General features: G+C 43.8%; 1 pseudogene; it reads right to left on the reverse strand.

Moving 5' to 3' along the window:
• Positions 1 to 13,962: 13,962 nt before the first annotated feature.
• On the reverse strand, positions 13,963 to 14,804 carry LOC124556245 (annotated as a pseudogene).
• Between the last annotated feature and the right edge of the window lie 3,403 nt (positions 14,805 to 18,207).

The raw sequence follows: 18,207 nt of genomic DNA on the forward strand, positions 1-18,207 counted from the left end.
CCCTAGAACTTAGAACTACTTAAACCTAACTAACCTAATAACACACACATCCATGCCCGAGGCAGGATGCGAACCTACGACCGTAGCAGTCGCGCGGTTCCGGACTGAAGCGCCTAGAACCGCTCGGCCACAGCGGCCGGCAGCAGTTTGGTCCCTTAGGAATTCACACACATTTAAAAACTTTTTTTGACACAAAATTCAACGTGACACATCCAGGACATCATCCAGCCCAGCCTTTGTTACCGCGATTTACAGATGTTCTTTTCCAGCAGGGGAGCGGCTTTGCATATTCTTCTCTCGTTCCCAGCGTGTGCTCCAGGACTGTCATCATTTTCAACTCTCCAGACCGTTTCTCCATATTGCATCTGTGAGACGTGATTGAACGGTATTTGGTCCGACATACATTATCCATTAATCACGACAATTCCTACTTGTGCTCCGTCCCGAATGATTCCGTAGCGTTGACGTGACTTTAACCCTTAATCTTGTTTTCTAACTTTTGGTATCTCTCGCAATATGCAATGCTTTTCTAGAATGTGCTGTACAAAGACAACTTATCATGCCAGCGCCGAAACCCAGAGATGCACTTAATCACCAAAACAAAACATGGTGCATATCGTATTTACTGAAATAACCGACGAAAAATGTACGTATAAAGAAAATCAGAGTTTCTAAACAGACTATGCTTCATCATGGGTCTCTGCCAGCCTTACTACTGAAATAACCGACGAAAAATGTACGTATAAAGAAAATCAGAGTTTCTAAACAGACTATGCTTCACCATGGGTCTCTGCCAGCCTTACGAGCTACATTTCGTGTTTAGTAGCTCTTCACTTGAAACTCAAAGAATGTTTCAGTTATCATTACTGCTAGGTTATTGAATGTTATCAGACACGACCCTTCATATCTCTGACAGTCTCTCTCTCTCTCTCTCTCTCTCTCTCTCTCTCTCTCTCTCTGCCTGTCTCAGAGTAGTATCGTATGAACTTCTAGGTAAAACTTTCTTCCACTGGAGTTTTACGCCATTCATAAATTTTCATCTTGGGATCGCATGTAACATGCTAGCAGACACGTTTACAGATTTTGTCTCCAATTGATAAAGGAGTGTCGTGTCTCAGCAGTTCCACATTAACAAAATGACCAAATTTCTTCTTTCGGTTTTGTAACTTTTCAGCATTGTAGAGTACTGTTCTGGCAGGGTTCGTACTCACAGCATCTAATTAGCGTTGCGTGAGAAGTTTTGAACATGGATTTCCCTCACACACAATGTACCCGCGTTTCTCTCTTGTTCTCTTGTAAGTAAGGGTCGGCGCAGCTTGTTGAGAGCTTGTTCTCTCTGCCGAAGTTGGCCAACGTCCGTCCTGCGAAAGCACGAGTACGTAGTACCGGCACAGCCTTGTTTCGCTGCCACGTTTCACATATTGCCTTTAATTTTAACAGGGCAGACGTAACAGCTGCAGTGCGTTGCCACTGCCTGCTTCGCTCACCTGATATTCCGTTTCCAGCAAAATCTGCACGCACTCTGCTACAAGGTATTGCTAGGCATATTGACGCCAAAAATGAACTGTAATTTTCCATGAAATTTAACTTCGGTGACATAGTTGATGCTGTGAAGTCAACTACAATTCAAAGCGAAGGGCTGTTAATGATCATTTTTGTTGCAGGCCAGAGTTTCTTTGTTTCAAGTTTGGAGATAGTTTGAGCAGCTGATAAACTCCAATCAAGTAAACTTCGGTCTGCAAAAAAAAAATTAAGATTCTACACTTAACGTTTCACAGCTACGTCCAATATTTTTCGTTCTTCTCTTTTTACGAGATTTGGCGCCTTTACTGAGAAGTTTCGGCTTCCTGTTTCATACATGAGCAGATTGCTGATTGGTATTTTGGAAGTATTCACCGCCAAATTTTTGCTGTTCTCAGTGTCTTATATCAATTTAAGATTTACCAAACTCACTTTCAGAGTATTGTCCTTCAAGGAAACCTCCATATTCGGCCATTGAGCTGAATGAGATGTCCTCTGATACCGTAAGATTGAACAAAATTTCTTTGGACGTGAAGCGTCTTTACTGAGTTCGAGGTGGGGGTGGGGGTTGAGATTGCGAGAGATCACGAAGATTCAGAATAGAAAATATGTAAGACAGTTGAACTGTTGATACTTGTCGTAACTACAGATACGTGACATACTAATTTGAGCAAATTCAAATGGTTAAAATGGCTCTGAGCACTATGGGACTTAACTGCTGAGGTCATCAGTCCCCTAGAACTCAGAACTACTTAAACCTAACTAACCCTAAGAACATCACACACATCCATGCCCGAGGCAGGATTCGAACCTGCGGCCGTAGCGGTCGCGCGGTTCCAGACTGTAGCGCCTAGAACCGCTCGGCCACAACGGCCGGCTTATGAACAAATGAAATGTCGTCTGGGAGAAGGAGCAAATGAACAATCCGTTCACATTAGTATGGATAGCTGCTAGCATCCAGACTGACCAACGTTTTCTGTCCTGAGAGCAGTTAGACGAAGTACATGTGGGTGACCTTGTTGCTCATTCTACGGGTTTATGCAGTTACGTCGTCTGCAGTGATTGCGACAGCTACTGAAGAGCACAGGATCGAGAATTCGCACAGCGAACATTACGATCCAAACGGTACCGTTGATATTGAATAGGGGTTAAGATCCAATGATCCTGGAGGCACGGAAACACTTTGCGGTCCCGATAGAGTTGGTCTGACGATTTTTTACAAAAAAAAACCATACGGGTCAATATGATCCACAACACTATAATCCTGACCAAAATTATTACGCGTGGCCACCACGTTAATTAACAGTATTAGAACACGCCGCCAAAACCAGTTCTCAGACCGCAAGCTGCCACTCCGCCACGTATTTTCGCAGTACTGGATGCAGTATTTGTTCTCCATTGTTTCACACCACACTGTTCTCTGAAGGGAAAAAAGTGAATCACCGTAAATTCTGTCAATTGTCAGTGAGAAGCAGGTCCAGTTTCCATACTATCGAATAATGACAAGAATTCTCCGTTAAAGCACTGTCATTAGCACGGCTGCAGATACTATCCCTCGACTCCGTTTTACTACAGCAGTTTGCAGTACAGAGGCACGCGAACAGTTCACAATATTCGTCATTTCAGAAATACTTGGCCCTTAATCCTAAATCCAACGATCGTTCCTTTTCGCAGTTCCAATAAATCGTTCTTTTTACTCATGACAGCACTGCGCGAATTTCCAATTCCCCATAGAAGAGCGCTCCGGTAGCGACTTCTACCACTGTTCGCCAATTGAGTTACAATTAATCATACAGCGCAGATTAAAAAGGGAAAATATGTACATCGGAGTTCCAATAATACAATTTTCTTCTATTATTGACTGTGATTTTTGTTTTGTTTTGTTTCCCAACCTTTTCTACACGTATATTGTGTGAATATTCTGTCTTCGGAATAACATTGACGTACAGAATATCAAAATACAAACATGCCAAGTACGATCGGCGTAATATTTGTACAAACATGTTTTAGATACACAACTAAATATCTCGAAAACTAAAACAACGTTCTGGGTGGAAAGTTAATGCTAGTGAAGGGGGCATCTGTCTGTACTACAAATGGCCACTATCTACCCAGCCCTCCTTCGTGGGGGGGTTCAACTTCGTATTCTCAAACGGGAGTCCCCTTTCTTATTGCATATTCGGACACTACGCGAAAAATACGGTTTACGCAAACCATTGTTTTCCGTTCGTGACAGATGGCGCTGTAATCGGCAAGTAGCAAGTGTGCCTGTTTTTTGCAATTAAGAAACGGCCCTTTCGATTCTACATTTCATTTGCGATGTTAAAATAATCATTTGTGTTCTAACGGTTATTATTTATGTTCTAAATTTACTTCAGTGTTGCAAATTTGATTGCACGGTACAATATCTTTAGCCATTGCAATGTCTAGTAAGAAACTACGTTTGCTGTGATCCGGAAACAAGGACGTGGAGGTAATAGTTTTCTGTACCCATTGGGATGCTTCATATCGCCGACTCCCTCTGCCTCTAAACATTGGGTTTCTTGATGTCGCTGAGTGCCCTTGCCTCTTACCAGTGGGGTGCTCGATTTCGGTGAGTATCCATAGAAAATGCGCCTGTCACTATCACTTCATAGACATTTTACCTTATTACGATGGTTGTGGTTTTGCATTCCCCCTGTAGCCGCGTAGCGACCAGATGGAAACATACATCGAAATAAATCACACTGGTGGCGGGGTTCGATGGCGGCCACCGAATTCAAGCATTCAGATGGTTTGAGGATTTACCGCACTCAATCCCGTAGGAGACAGAAAACTACGTTACCATATAAGTAGCTTGTTTGCCAGCACACAATTGTTTAGCACACAATTATTTATTGCTGAAATAAAATATTCAGCAGAACGATTTATCATGACATTTCATACAATGTTTCCTCTCTAATTAACCTTCCCCCCACATCAATGAAATCTGTTCTAAATTTGTCAGAAGTTGTAGCAACTGCAGATTGTTTGAGGCCTTCAAAGTATAGGCAACATTATAAGTTTGTACTGGCTGTATTGGTTTATCCAAAAGCCGTCAAATAAAATAAAAAAGAAAAACAAACTTCCTTAAATCCGAGCAGGTCTATACGTTTAAGACAGGGGGAGTGGTTCAGTCGAGGGAAGAAAAAACGCAGTGGCCAACGAGATGCTCGCAGAACCTTACCGTGAGATAATTAGACAAACCCTTATAGGAAACTCAGAAATCCAAAATTCGAGAGTCTGTACGCAGTGTAGTTTAAATATCTCATTGACGTATACGGTCGTAACTGAATTTGCAGTCTATCATAACTGCAAGGAATAAAATGAATAAAAGTCTCTTTCTTTTTCAGAGAAGATAAAACAGGAGCACGCGGTATTAGCAGAAGTCTTGCTTGGTGCCCCGCAGTGCTAAAGATGTAGCAGGCGGAGTAGTTACCCCTGTTGGTGGCTGTCGCAAGGGCGTGTTCCCGTCTCTTGTTTCGTTTCTTTTCTGGCAGCGGGGCTGAGACTGAGAGATACGGGGCGTATGTTTAAGCCCGGCCCACCTGTGTCAGCAGTTCTGTAGAGCCGTCACGTATTTTAAGTTTATGCGGCGATGTAGACTTGGGCGCAGCGCGGCTCGGGTCGAGCAGCGGTAATAAAAAATAGCAGCACTGCGAGCTGCACGCGGAACCTTCTACTGCCCTACGTAGACGTATCAACACACTGAGCAAAAGAGTCGCTCACTTGATCGTTATTTCTTGGACGTGTTGTGAAAACTATCTCTGTTTCTCTGCTGTTTATCGCTGAAAAATGAATTTTGCCTTTACCGTAGTTCATTTATCTCGTACAAAGAGTGGGAGCAGCAGCGTGGAGATCGCACGTATTCCGAAAACAGAGTTAATAATACGCTTTGTAAGCTATGTAATTTATTAAATATTTTATTTACTGAGTACAAGATACACCATCCATTGTGTTAAGCTGCTCAGGCTTTTTAATTTAGCATATGTAATAAGCTCCTCACGTGATGGCTGGGTGTTGTGTGCTGTCCTTAGGTTAGTTAGGTTTAAGTAGTTCTAAGTTCTAGGGGACTGATGACCATAGATGTTAAGTCCCGTAGTGCTCAGAGCCATTTGAGCCATAAGCTCCTCATTAAAATTGTCGCCAACTGCGCAGAAAAACAACGGGTTTTAATTAGGCAAAGGAATAAGAAGGCTGTGAGGATACAGTAGTCACTTCCTCGTGTGAAATAATAGGTTACTATTGAAAATTAAACTTGAAATAGTTTAATGTGACAGATAATATACCGTAGCAGTGCTAAACAATGCAAACAGCGAACCCCTGAATTCTGTCAGCTAGTGCAACGAGCAATTCGCGATTGGCCACGGAGTAAGGTAGAAACTAGTTGCCTGCTTTGCTTATCTTATTGGTAGAAAAATGCTAAATTTACATTGTACCGGGGTATTATTAGATCAGCAGTAATGCCAACATTTATACATATGTAATGCCTGATCTTTCGGACATGTCCGAAAGGACAGATACCACTTTGATCCTGCAGCCACTATGAATCAAGACACGAAGGAATTAATGACATCAGCTCCCTCTGGGCATTGATATAAATCATTGTGCAAGTTGAAAATTTGTGCCTAACCAGGATTCGAACCCGGGTTTCTTGCTTTTTTTTTTCTTTATCATTTGCCATTGCAATGATAGTGCTGTGAAAATTTTAAGGTATGTGGAAAGTAGTGTCAGAAGATGAGAAATGCTAACAAAGCGTTGCATTTTTCTGATTTAAAGAACCACCCGAAAATATTGCAATCTCAGTATAGTCACTTGAAACTGGAACTTCAGAGAAAAGCTTACGTACATTGCTTTAGTCATGTCCTAAATTTACAGTATTGTGATGAATACCCAACTTCTCGCATTAAGGAAAAATTAGGTTTGCATTAGGTTCGAACACGGCCCCTATAATACTGAGCAGCAGCAGCTAACCGACTTTAATAAAATACTAAGTCTCATCTGTAAAATGGTAGAAGTAACTTACGTTAACTGCTCCTGGCGTGGATGATCCAGCTGCGAGGGGGATTGTGGAAAGCACTCCAGAAAGAGTTCGAGAAATTTTTGATGGTACTTAGGGTTCTTGACAGCTGCACAATGTCGGTCGTTAAAGTATTACCAGAAATCGAGGGCTCCTTTGTCACCACCACCAAACAGGTAATGGACAGTGTATCGGCTAATCTAAACCACTGAGTAAGTCTTCGCCCGCGCAACGTAGTCCGCGTCCGATGATGCTTTGAGGAGTCGTGCGTGCATGCGGTGAGCACCAGCATCTGGTGGACCAAACGTCAAAAATCGCTCGCTTCGCCGCAGACAAGGCAACGTGCACACCGCACGTGGTATATAACGGCAATGCTGCCAGACGTATCTGGTGTAGACGCGACTGGCATACCTGCTTCCCATTAACTGTCACTTACTAGGTGGAATGGATATCCCCAAGAGTAGGGGCATGTTTTGCTTTTTCTTTTTTTTCAATCGCATTCGGCGGAAGCTGTGATTGCAGTAAGGCATACACTATCTTGGCCTTCGGTAGACGTGGAGGGAGAAGCGCGGTCCGGATGTAACTGTATTCAAGAAAGAAGTAGCTCAAGTAGAAAAGGGGCGCTGGAACGTCTGTCAGCGGCACTGGGGCAACTATCGAGCTCAGAGTAAGGGCCCTCATCAAGAATCTGGTGAGGCAAATCGGTGTACATTGCCACATCTTGACATTCGTGCTTTCACAGAGAGAGATGTTGCTCGATGTTGGGCATGACAAAGATTGAGGCCTCGTTTGCCCTTTGGGAGGGTGAGGAACCCATAGCTGACTTCAAATAACGTACCTTCACTTACAAAGGAACCCAATGCGGCAAAAATTCGTCTGGCCATTGACGGCGGGATGGGTAAAGTCTGGGTCACGTGGGGGATTCGCGACGAGACATGAACGTTAGCATACTGCGTCCGTTGAAGCATGTCCAGGGTTCGGAGTCGATGGCTTATGATCTGCCCCCGTATCCGACATAATAAGTGCCTACTGTTAAGTGCCACAGATCGCCGCAAGTCGGCTGTAAAATCAGTGCCCAGAATGTAACCATGTCGTACACCCGCAGTGCAGCCCACGACCTACAATCAGCGAGTGAGATTTGCGAATGTTAATGACGCTGCCTGAAGGAGCGTCTTAGGACTCCACCCAATCCGTTGCTACTTGAACATCGTTGCCGTTGCGCAGGAGACGGACCCGGTCCTCCGCCTAAGTCTTGCAACAAAATGTGTGGCCTGTAAGAGTCGTTCCGATGAGGCACTTGTGGAGGCTGCAAAGTAACGGTTCCATGGCGAGAGCGTGCAGGATCGCGGGAAGAGGGCATCCTCGTCGTACCAGTGTTTGTACCAGAATGGGCGGCGGCTGTACAGGATATGAGATGTCGCGCCTCGGAGCAGACGCATTGCTATCTCTACGAGGCTGTCTGGAAGTCCCACATTCCACATTACCGCTACCAACCATAAGTGATCAACCCTATCGAAGGCCTGCCTGAAGTCAAGGGAGGTAAAAGACCCCCATCATGCGCCGTGTCCATGCAAGCACGGTCATGAGAAGTATCGACATAACGTAGTCTGAAAGTTGTGATCTCCTCCCAAAGACACCTGGTCGTGGGAGACAACGAAGCGAGCGATTCTTCAGAGGTGTGCTACAAGAAGCTGGTTAAAAATCTTCTTGTCAGAGTTTATGAGCAAAGGGCGACAATAGTCACTGATGCAGATTCCACCATTGGTTTACGGACAGAAACGAACAACCCATCGAAGTAGAAAGACGCCAGGAAGCTGAACCACGGGGGACATCAGGACATAGCATATGTCCGTCCAGGCTGGCGTCAGTAACTGGTGGTAGGTCCTGTAGAACTCTAACGAGAGGCCGTTTGGGCCTGGTGACAAGTGAGGCGCGCCAGCCATTATAATTGCAGTGACGTCCTCCTCCATCACGCTTGTCATCAAGTAATTCTATTTGCGTGTCCCGCAGTAGCATGTCATATACACGGCGAGAGATCACCTCAACCGCGTCCATGGGATGATGATGGTCCACGAACAGTTGGCAGTAGTGAGCATGGACAGCAGGTCTGATCTCACGTTGTGTAGTAACACAACGACCACCAGGCAAGGCTACAGCATGGATCAGCACCTGTCGCTGTCGCTGTCGCCGGCGTTCAGCGATGATGTAGTACATCGATGGCCCTTCGTGGTCCATTCTATCTATGCGGCATACACAAACAATCGTCCCTTCGAGGTTCCGCCGTATGAGTGCTGTGATATTTGCCTTCCCACTGTTCATTGCTTGCTGACAGGCAGACAAGTGCGGCATTGCTGAACGACAACTCAAAATGCTGCATTATAAGTCTAGTGAGTGCTCCCTCCGGGAGGTGGCCTCTGTGCTGTGCCGTAAGAGCAGGCTTGGCACATAGCAGCTACTAAGAGAGTGCTGTCAGGTTAGCCCTACGCTGCTGGGTGCAAGACGTCCACGTTGCCTCCAGGAGCTGTCGGCATTCAGGCGAATGTAGGACTGACATGGTCAATTTCCAGGGACTTCGCCCACTCCATACCACCTGGCAGCGCAGGGTGACAGGGCATATATGGGCCGTATGGTCGGAAAAGCCAACGGACCATATTTCAGCAGCCCGTGTACCGAAACACAGGAGTGCGAGAAATAGACATGGTCTATGCAGCTGGAGGAGTGGATGGTATAGTGCGTGTAACCCTCTCTATTGCCATGCGCATGCTGCCACGTGTCCACGAGTCATAGGTTGGTTATGATGGTGGAGAGTGCTGTAAAAGGGCCGCGCAGAGTGGCCGCGCGGTTTGAGGCGCTATGTCACGGATTGCGCTGCACCTCCCGCCGGAGTTTCGATTCCTCCCTCGGTCATGGGTGTGTGTGTGTGTGTGTGTGTGTGTGTGTGTGTGTGTGTGTGTGTGTGTTTTGTTCTTAGCATAAGTTAGTTTAAGTAGTGTGTAAGTCTAGGGACCGTTGACCTCAGCTGTTTGGTCCCTTAGGAATTCACACACATTTGAACATAGTGTGGCATTTGGTCCTTCGCCGCATGGGTAGAGTTAAAATCCCCACCGAAAACAAAAGCGTCCTGATGTCCAATACAGAGCGGCACGTCCGCATCTGCGGTGAAAGTGGACAGTTCAAGCGACAACCGGTTCCGGAGGGCGTGTGGATTCTGACCTCATGTAGAGTGAGGGCCATATTACTCGCGTCAGGCAGGAAATCGACGTTTTCAGCAATTAAGCCATCATGGAGAAGGACTGCCATGAAACGGCCAGTGGGAGACGTGAGTGATGTATCCAAAGGGGCCGACGAAATTCGTGACGTACACCTCCTGGAGGAGAGCTAAGTCTACATCTGCTGTGTCCAGTGTATCATGAAACATCGTCATGTTATGGCGCGCATGGATGTTACTGACATTGAGCGTAACCAGCCGCTACTGTTGAGTCTCCACGCATGCCAGGAGAGTGACGTCCGCTCCGGGGGGGCCATCTGGTATGGACCAGCTGCACCATCCATCGCAGTATCCATCGGGACACTCCCTTTTATGGCACCAGGTGGTAGCACTGTGTCACCCTCTACCTCATCCGGGGGTGGGGGGGGGGGGCAGAGAGAGAAAAGCGTAAGGGTGCTGTGGAGTGTTGTAACTAGGGTTGCGAGAAGGGGTATATGTGAGGACGGATTTCATCGTTGTGGAGCGGTAGTTGATTAAAATTCCGGCAGGAGACGACGTGGATGTTGTGGCGAAGCAAGTTAACTGGATTGGTGACTAGTGAGTGGGCTTTTGGGTTCTGGGGCTGGATTTTGCGATTAGCGTATTGGATATGAAGTTATTCTTGGAAGAGAAAAAGATTTGGAACGTGGACGAGGTGGTATAGGATGCGAGTTGGGAAAGGTAAGCCGATGTGGAAAGTGAGGTGTAGTGTATGTCTTACCAGGATTTCAAAGGACTTGCAGAATTTAGGTAAGATGGAGATAATGGTAACATAGACTTTTCCACCACTCGACCATGAGATTCAAATGGCGTTGAAAGGTGACATGGGAGAGTTGAAGGGTGTCGTGGGTATCCAGTGTCATCAGTATATTTCAGGAGGCAGATGGAGGTTGATGATTAGAGAACGTTAGCAGTGTACGAGATGTAAAGGAGGGGTGAACGAGCAGAAGCTTAGGCTTACCTGCAGTGTGCTGAAATAAGCAGAAGCAGGTTTGTTGCTTATGACTTAAGTAGAACAGTGAAGAAGGAAGGATACTATAAAGCATATATAGGTAACTGAGAGATTATAATTTTTTGAGTGCCGTACCCAGTCCAAGGCTTCTTGGATATCAAGGGAGATAAATACCGCGGATTTCCATTTATGTAGTTGATGGGAGGTAATGTGGATATGTTAAAGAAGTTGATCATCGATGGAATAGTTGGTACAAGCCCCTTTTTGTGTCAGATATGGCTTTCAAGGTGCAGATGGATTCGTTGGGTAAGGATGGTTTCAAATTTTTTGTAGAAAACTGACGTCTGCATCTACACCTATATCTACATACATACCACGCAAGCCACTTTACGATGCTTAGCGGAGAGTATCCTGTACCATTACTAGTAATTTCGTTTCTGTTCCACTTGCAAATAGACCGAAGGAGAAATGACTATCTATAAGCCTCTGTGAAGCCTATACGTCAATATGTGAGGGTGATTTATCAGGTTGGACGATATGCTCTGGGTTTCGTCACAGGCTGTGGGATATTCCTTGGGATGGCAGTAGGTAACTGTACCGTGACCAGACGCAGTGCTTCCCTTTTAAGCGAATGCTTGCGTGATGTCTTCAGTTGTTATTGGAGTGTTTAGTCCTGTTTGTGGAGTGCTGTGTGACTACTTGAAATTTGGTGTGAGATGTGAGATAGCAATGCTAGTACGTTCATAAACATTGGGATCGTTCGAATGATCAAAACTGGGATCTTGTGGTGTGAAAATGTGTGAAATCTTATGGGACTTAACTGCTAAGGTCATCAGCCCTAAGCTTACACACTACTTAACCTAATATCCTAAGGACAAACACACACACCCATGCCCGAGGGAGGACTCGAACCTCCGCCGGGACCAGCCGCACAGTCCATGACCGCTCGGCTAATCCCGCGCGGCGGATCATGTGGGATGGTATGTGTATCTTTCAGACAGGATGAGATGTGGTTGGTTATTGCGAGGTCGTTAAGAAGTGGTCTGTTGTTATGTTGGATGAGATGTGTGTGAGTGGGTTATTTCTGGAGAGCTATGGAATACTTTCCATTACTTTGTAGAGTTTGCAGGTGTTTTGTTCAATTTAATGCATATCATGTGCCAATCCCGATTTCCGGCGCATATGCGGGAGGAAGGCCAAGGTCGACAGTGATTATGTATGTCGTAGAATTTCGGTCTCTGTGGGTTAGGAATTCATGAGAAATGGGGGTGATTACGACAGGTGTTGAAAGTAGCAATGGTAAGGCCCAAATGTGAGTTTTGGGAGAAATATGGTGGTAATGAGGTGCCCAGTTGGATCATTTAGGAGTAGTTGTGAGGTAGTATTGGCAGTGGTAGTTGGTTCTTGCAATATTTTGGGAGGTGGCCACTATTTTGGAGCCATCGCTAACATCGATATTCGTATGAGGCTGTTGCAAATGGTTCAAATGGCTCTGAGCACTATGGGACTTAACATCTGAGGTCATCAGTCGCCTAGAACTTAGAACTAATTAAACCTAACCTAAGGACATCACACACATCCATGCCCGAGGCAGGATTCGAACCTGCGACCGCAGCGGTCGCTCGGCTCCAGACTGTAGAGGCTAGATCCGCACGGCCACTCCGGCCGGCTGAGGTTGTTCCAGATGCTTCTACAGGATGCTTCCTGAGGTAAACCAATGCCATATTTTATAAGTGTCGTGCGATTCCGAGAATACTTTTACTAAGAAGCGAGGTCCATTAATACTCTAGATACGTAGTGCTTCGTGGAAAGTGATTCGTGGGTTTGACTTCAGTTAACTTACAGCTTCTTCTTCGGCGTAAAGAAGGATAGCCTTTTTTATTACTGCTGTGAACATTTGGGTCGGCGTGCAGGCATTGGTTTTTTTGGCGGAGGGTTCATAAGTGTTGTTACTGTGATGTATATACAAGGCTGCCTCCTGCATATTTCGGCCACCACATTGCCGGGTATGCTTCCGTGTAAGATTGAAAACGAAAAAGTAGGGCTCGTGCAACAGATAATATTAAGGAGGCAAACTGTTCATGATTAATTATGTATTGCACGCGACCCATGGTTTTCGTTTTAAATCTTACAAGCATTTTCATAGCTATTAAAAATTGACAATCACAAATTTTTAGGTCTATCTGTATGGGATTAGGAATCTGTACGGGGCTAGGAGGAATTATTTTATGCTTTTTGGTACAATTTAAAAATGTGGCACATTAAAAATGATTTTTATTTAACTAATTATTTCCAATACCGGAAGACTAAGTGACTGCAAAAGTTTTTCTCGTTATGCAGGTATAAACATCTGATTAGTGATTTTCCGTTTTCTAGGCGAGTATAGCGGATTAGTGAGTGAGTGTGCACATACTCTGCGACAAGCACATCGTATCAAAACTTTGAGCTATTCGCTAACTGGAGGTTACAAGGTCTAATTGAAGCTAATAAGTTATCCTTGTTTCTGTGAAAACTTGAAGTAGGGGGTTTGTGTTTTATTTATTTAATTTTGTTTATTTATTTTTTCCGTTGTAGTCTGTTAGCTATAACTTAAACACAGGCTATATTGATTCTTACACAGACTCATACACAAATTACGCAATATTCATTATTATTGTGTGTGACCTACGACCTGTTTACTTTGAACTGATTTCCTTTGCCTTTGTGGAGACTACCGGTGGAAGCTGTTAGCAGCCAGCTGTATGTGACGTCTCAGCTGTTAGCGGTGTATCTTTTGCTGTCCAGTGGCCTGATCTCGGAATCATTCTGGAGGAGTGACAAGTTTAGCTGTGTCTCTGGGGTCGAAGCGAGTCTAGCGACCCTTGTTAACACCAGTTTGTAAGTATGGCAGTGTAGTAAATTGATCCGGATCCGCCAATAAACGACACCTAGTTAAACTTCGGACGAATGCGTCGCATAATTTGGCCCGCGCGACACATCGTTACTGAGCGCGTCGTAGCTAAAATTAGTGAGGGTGCTGCTTCAGAAAAAAATTTAGCCATTGATTTAAAAGTGTGTAAAAGCAGCCAAATATGTATAGAAAGAAACATTATTCACAAACTTGATAAAACCATAAAAGAACAAAATCAAACACTTTTTACCTACTTTATCCTAAATTGTTACAGTTCAAGTTTAATATATTCATATGAAATCAAACACGTTCTTCTAATTGTAAACTGCGCAGAAAAGACCAATAATTTTCAGCTTGATCCCTTGATGACAACAGATGGAATTTTTCTCTATTGGAAGCACTTCAAGGGAATTTAGTCTTGCCGAATCCATGGTTCTTTTCGGTGTTGAGAAGCAGCATTCTGCTTCTGATGCAGTCATAGGAACTGTCAACCTCTTTTTATCAGTTTCGTAATTTGACTAAGGACACCTTCGAGATCATTTTTCAAGACAAATTTGAGCAGCTCGATTAATCGGCGATATTCGTGAATATCAGATCTACAATAGAACATTTTTAGTTCGCTTTCAAGCTTTTCTTTGCCAGTCACTGGATATGTTTCAGTGGTCAGTACTGTTTTTCTGTAGCATGTTTGTTCTTAAAACTAGTGAAGCATTTCTTGTTGAACAATTTAGCTGGTAGTAAGAGTTTAGTGGGAGAATATCTGTCCATCACATAAACACATATACAGTCACCTACCATGAGTGTCTTTGAAGGAAGAACATAGTACGTTGAGTTTTATAATCAAAGATAGCAGTTTTGAAATTTGATATACATTCATCAACATTAAACATATTAATTTCTCGGGATTGCATTTGGTACTAATTTATATCGACAAGAGGCATAATCTGATAAAGGAGCCCCACCCTAAACTTGAAATTATCATCATTCAGGTATTTCAAAATTCCTACTGTTTCTTCAGTGGCATGATCTACATTTGATGTTAACTAAATTTCACTAAGCCAGTTTTTTAAAGGTTGGGAATTTTCATGAACCCTCTTTGTAGTGGTATGTTGAATTTCCACCTAGCAGAGAAGGGATGTGGAATATTGACGTCCATATGCTTCTTGAGAGTGGACACACGTTGCAGAGATCTTGGGAAGAGTGTTGGAATAGACAGAATGTTAGAGAAAATACTCTTTCATTACGAGTAATACTTGCTGCATTCTCATTATTAATTAAGTTTATCTGCACAACACTGAATGAAAAGTGAGTTACTATAAACTGTTTTTATTTCTGACTGATCTTCTTTCTTGCGTTTATCACTTCTGCACCATCAAATGTCTGTGCTGCCAGTTTTTGTCCATTTCGTTGAAGGACTATGTCCAAGTGGTCTAAAATAAGTTGTGATATGCCACCTACAATTTGGTGTTCTGGAATAAAGAATTCCCAAAACGGTGAAACACTTCTCCATCCAGCACGTACTGTGTTTGAGTGTGTTCCAGAACATCTGTTGTGTCAGCATCCAAAGGAAGCTTTCGTAATTTCCGTCCTTATCTCCTCATGGTTTATTGTAGCAGGCAGTCAAATCTCTTATTCTGAATGGCCTTTAGAAACACCTTGGAAGACTGCGCTGATTTCTAAGAGAGTCTTCAAATCTTATTCTAATGTAGATGCAAAGTTTACTAATCCACTAAATACTCCTGGGTTTACTGGATCGTCTTTCCATCATGTTCACGTAAGGGTGTCTCAAAGTTTCCACGAAAGAATATGCAGTCTTAAGTCTGGGCAAAATATCACGGTTCTTTTTAACCTTTATACTATGCTCATTGATTGACTGTCTGTGTGCCACATTGTGTTCCCGCTTAATACTTATAGTTCGTAAAAGTGACAGTGAAACTATATTATCAACGTTCTTTTATGACTTGGCATGCGTTTTAGCTTTTTTTTTCATTTTATGTATATTTCTAAAACTGTCTTTTGTCCATGCGAGACCACCTCCAAATGGCAAACACGGAAAGCAAAACAGTGCATTTTTAACTTCATAGCCGCAAAGCCAACTTTTCTGTTGATAGCATTCAGATTTCAAATAGCTCTAAGCACTATGGGACTTAACATCTAAGGTCATCAGTCCCCTAGAACTTAGAACTACTTAAACCTAACTAACCTAAGGACATCACACACATCCATTCCCGACGCAGGATTCGAACCTCCGACCGTAGGAGTCTCACGGTTCCGGACTGAAGCGCCTAGAACCGCTCGACCACCGCGGCCGGCTCATTCAGATTTCGAGTTACGAATTCATTTCTCGTTGGTGCTTATGCATGACTGAGATATTGCAATATCAGGTGCTCAATGACCTCTTTTCTTATCGATAACTTTCTCATTGAGAGGCAGCTATGAAAACTTAAGTGGCTGAAGTTCACTTGAAGTCACAGAACTTATTTCTTGGGGATGCAAAGCCACGGCTAAATAAAAGAACCAAAAATGTGAATCAGTCAGTGAGCTGGAAACATGATAATTATGGTACACTCTATCAAATTCAAGAATACAGTACACGTTTTTAAGCACAACACACACGGAGCAAAAAAAAAAAAAAAAAAAAAAAAAAAAAAAAAAAAAAAAAAAAAAAAAAAAAACTACCTTCCATAGCACAACAGGGTCGGGACTGCGTGAGTGACATTGCCCTCTCTCTCCTCATTGCAGTCTCGCGTGCGGCTTCCTATGTGCGCATGCGCACAAGAGCTAAACACAACGCCGCTGGAACTGTGACGTGCACAGTTTCATACAACGATTTTTGTACCTTTTTCATAAACTTAGGGATGGCGACTGACATCAAGCTGAAGGATTACACTAATTATAAAAAATTAAAGAATAATGAATCATTGCTTTTAATGTTATCCATAACATCAATTGCAAATAGGCGGTGCTGCAGTTTCACAAGTCTATACCTGAGCCGACTCTGGTCGTAGCTCAGAAATATGGTGCGTCATTGACTGTAGACTTGAAGGAACGACTTCACCAGGACTTGAAATTTTATTGGGTAGACCTAAATCAAGATACATAGACGCTGTTGCTTGCGACTGTATGGATCGAGGGGATGCCGGCACGGTAGCTCAGCGTGTTCGGTCAGAGATTCAAATGGTTCAAATGGCTCTGAGCACTATGGGACTTAACTTCTGAGGTCATCAGTCCCCTTGAACTTAGAACTACTTATACCTAACTAACCTAAGGACATCACGCACATCCATGCCCGAGGCAGGATTCGAGCCTGCGACCGTAGCGGTCGCGCGATTCCGGACTGTAGCGCCCAGAACCGCTCGGCCACTTCGGCCGGCGTTCTGTAAGAGGGCTGGTTGGCCTCTGTAACTAAAAAAAAAAAAACTGAGTGGAAGGATCGCGTTCGGCAGAAACTGTGAATTGAGACATCGGTTTTTCATTGATTGTGTAGATTACTAACGCGAATTCCGAATTGGCGTTTTTGCAGGGCCATTACCTTTACGTTCGCACTTACTCTTCCAACCAAGTTTTCCGTCTCTGATGATCTAGCAGTCAACGCAACGTTAAATCCTAACCTCCTTCCTTCTGTCGTATAAGTATCCCTGCTACTGAAGTTAACTCTTCTTCAATTTCACTTGGATCTATCACTTTGATGTGTGCCATTAAATGCTGTCTGTACATGAGTGTTAACGAGGAAAATTCTATTGCAGCTGCATTTGACAGATTGCTGGACTGTCGGAATTTAAGACAACTTTATTACTTGACAAAATCTCGTAGGTAGGCATACACCGATGATGGTGCTCCCTAATACCCACTATCATTGTAGAGTATTTCCCACTATACACATAATTTCTAGTATTAATTTCTGTGAAAATATGAGGATAACATAGAGTAAGTCTTCAGTAAACCATGGGGTAGGCTTCGGTTCACTAAGTAAATACAGAGCAACAGAATGTGTGTCAAACACTTTTACGACCTATGCTAGAATGTTTCTACAGTGTATGACTAACCGGAAGTACTGAGCATGCAAAAAAGTAGGACATCATGCCTATCCACGGGTTGTCATTCCTGTGTAGAAAAAAGAACCAGAAGCCAAATACATGCTGATGAGGCAAAACATTATGACCACATGCTTAATAGCTTCTTTATCCATCTTCGGAACGAAATACATCACTGATTCTGCGTATCAGGGATCCGACAGTATGTTGGTAGGTTTTATAGAAGTATGTGTCATTAGATGTCTACGCACAATTCATGTAATTCGCGTAAAAAACGGGCTGCTGATTTTTGTAGCGGTGATGGCGTCCGATAGCGACCCAGATGGGTTCCATAGGATTTGCATCAGATGAATTTGGTCTCCGACACATCAACGTGATTTCACTATAATGCTTCGAAACGCGGTTAAGTATATTGCTGAAGGATGACATCGCTATCGGGGAAGACATCAAGCATGAAGAGATGCAGGTGATTCGCAACTGTTAGCGTGTCTTCGATTACTACCAGAGTTCTCATGCAGGCGCAGG

The sequence above is a fragment of the Schistocerca americana genome, chromosome X (assembly GCF_021461395.2).
Source record: "Schistocerca americana isolate TAMUIC-IGC-003095 chromosome X, iqSchAmer2.1, whole genome shotgun sequence".
Classification (NCBI taxonomy): domain Eukaryota; kingdom Metazoa; phylum Arthropoda; class Insecta; order Orthoptera; family Acrididae; genus Schistocerca; species Schistocerca americana.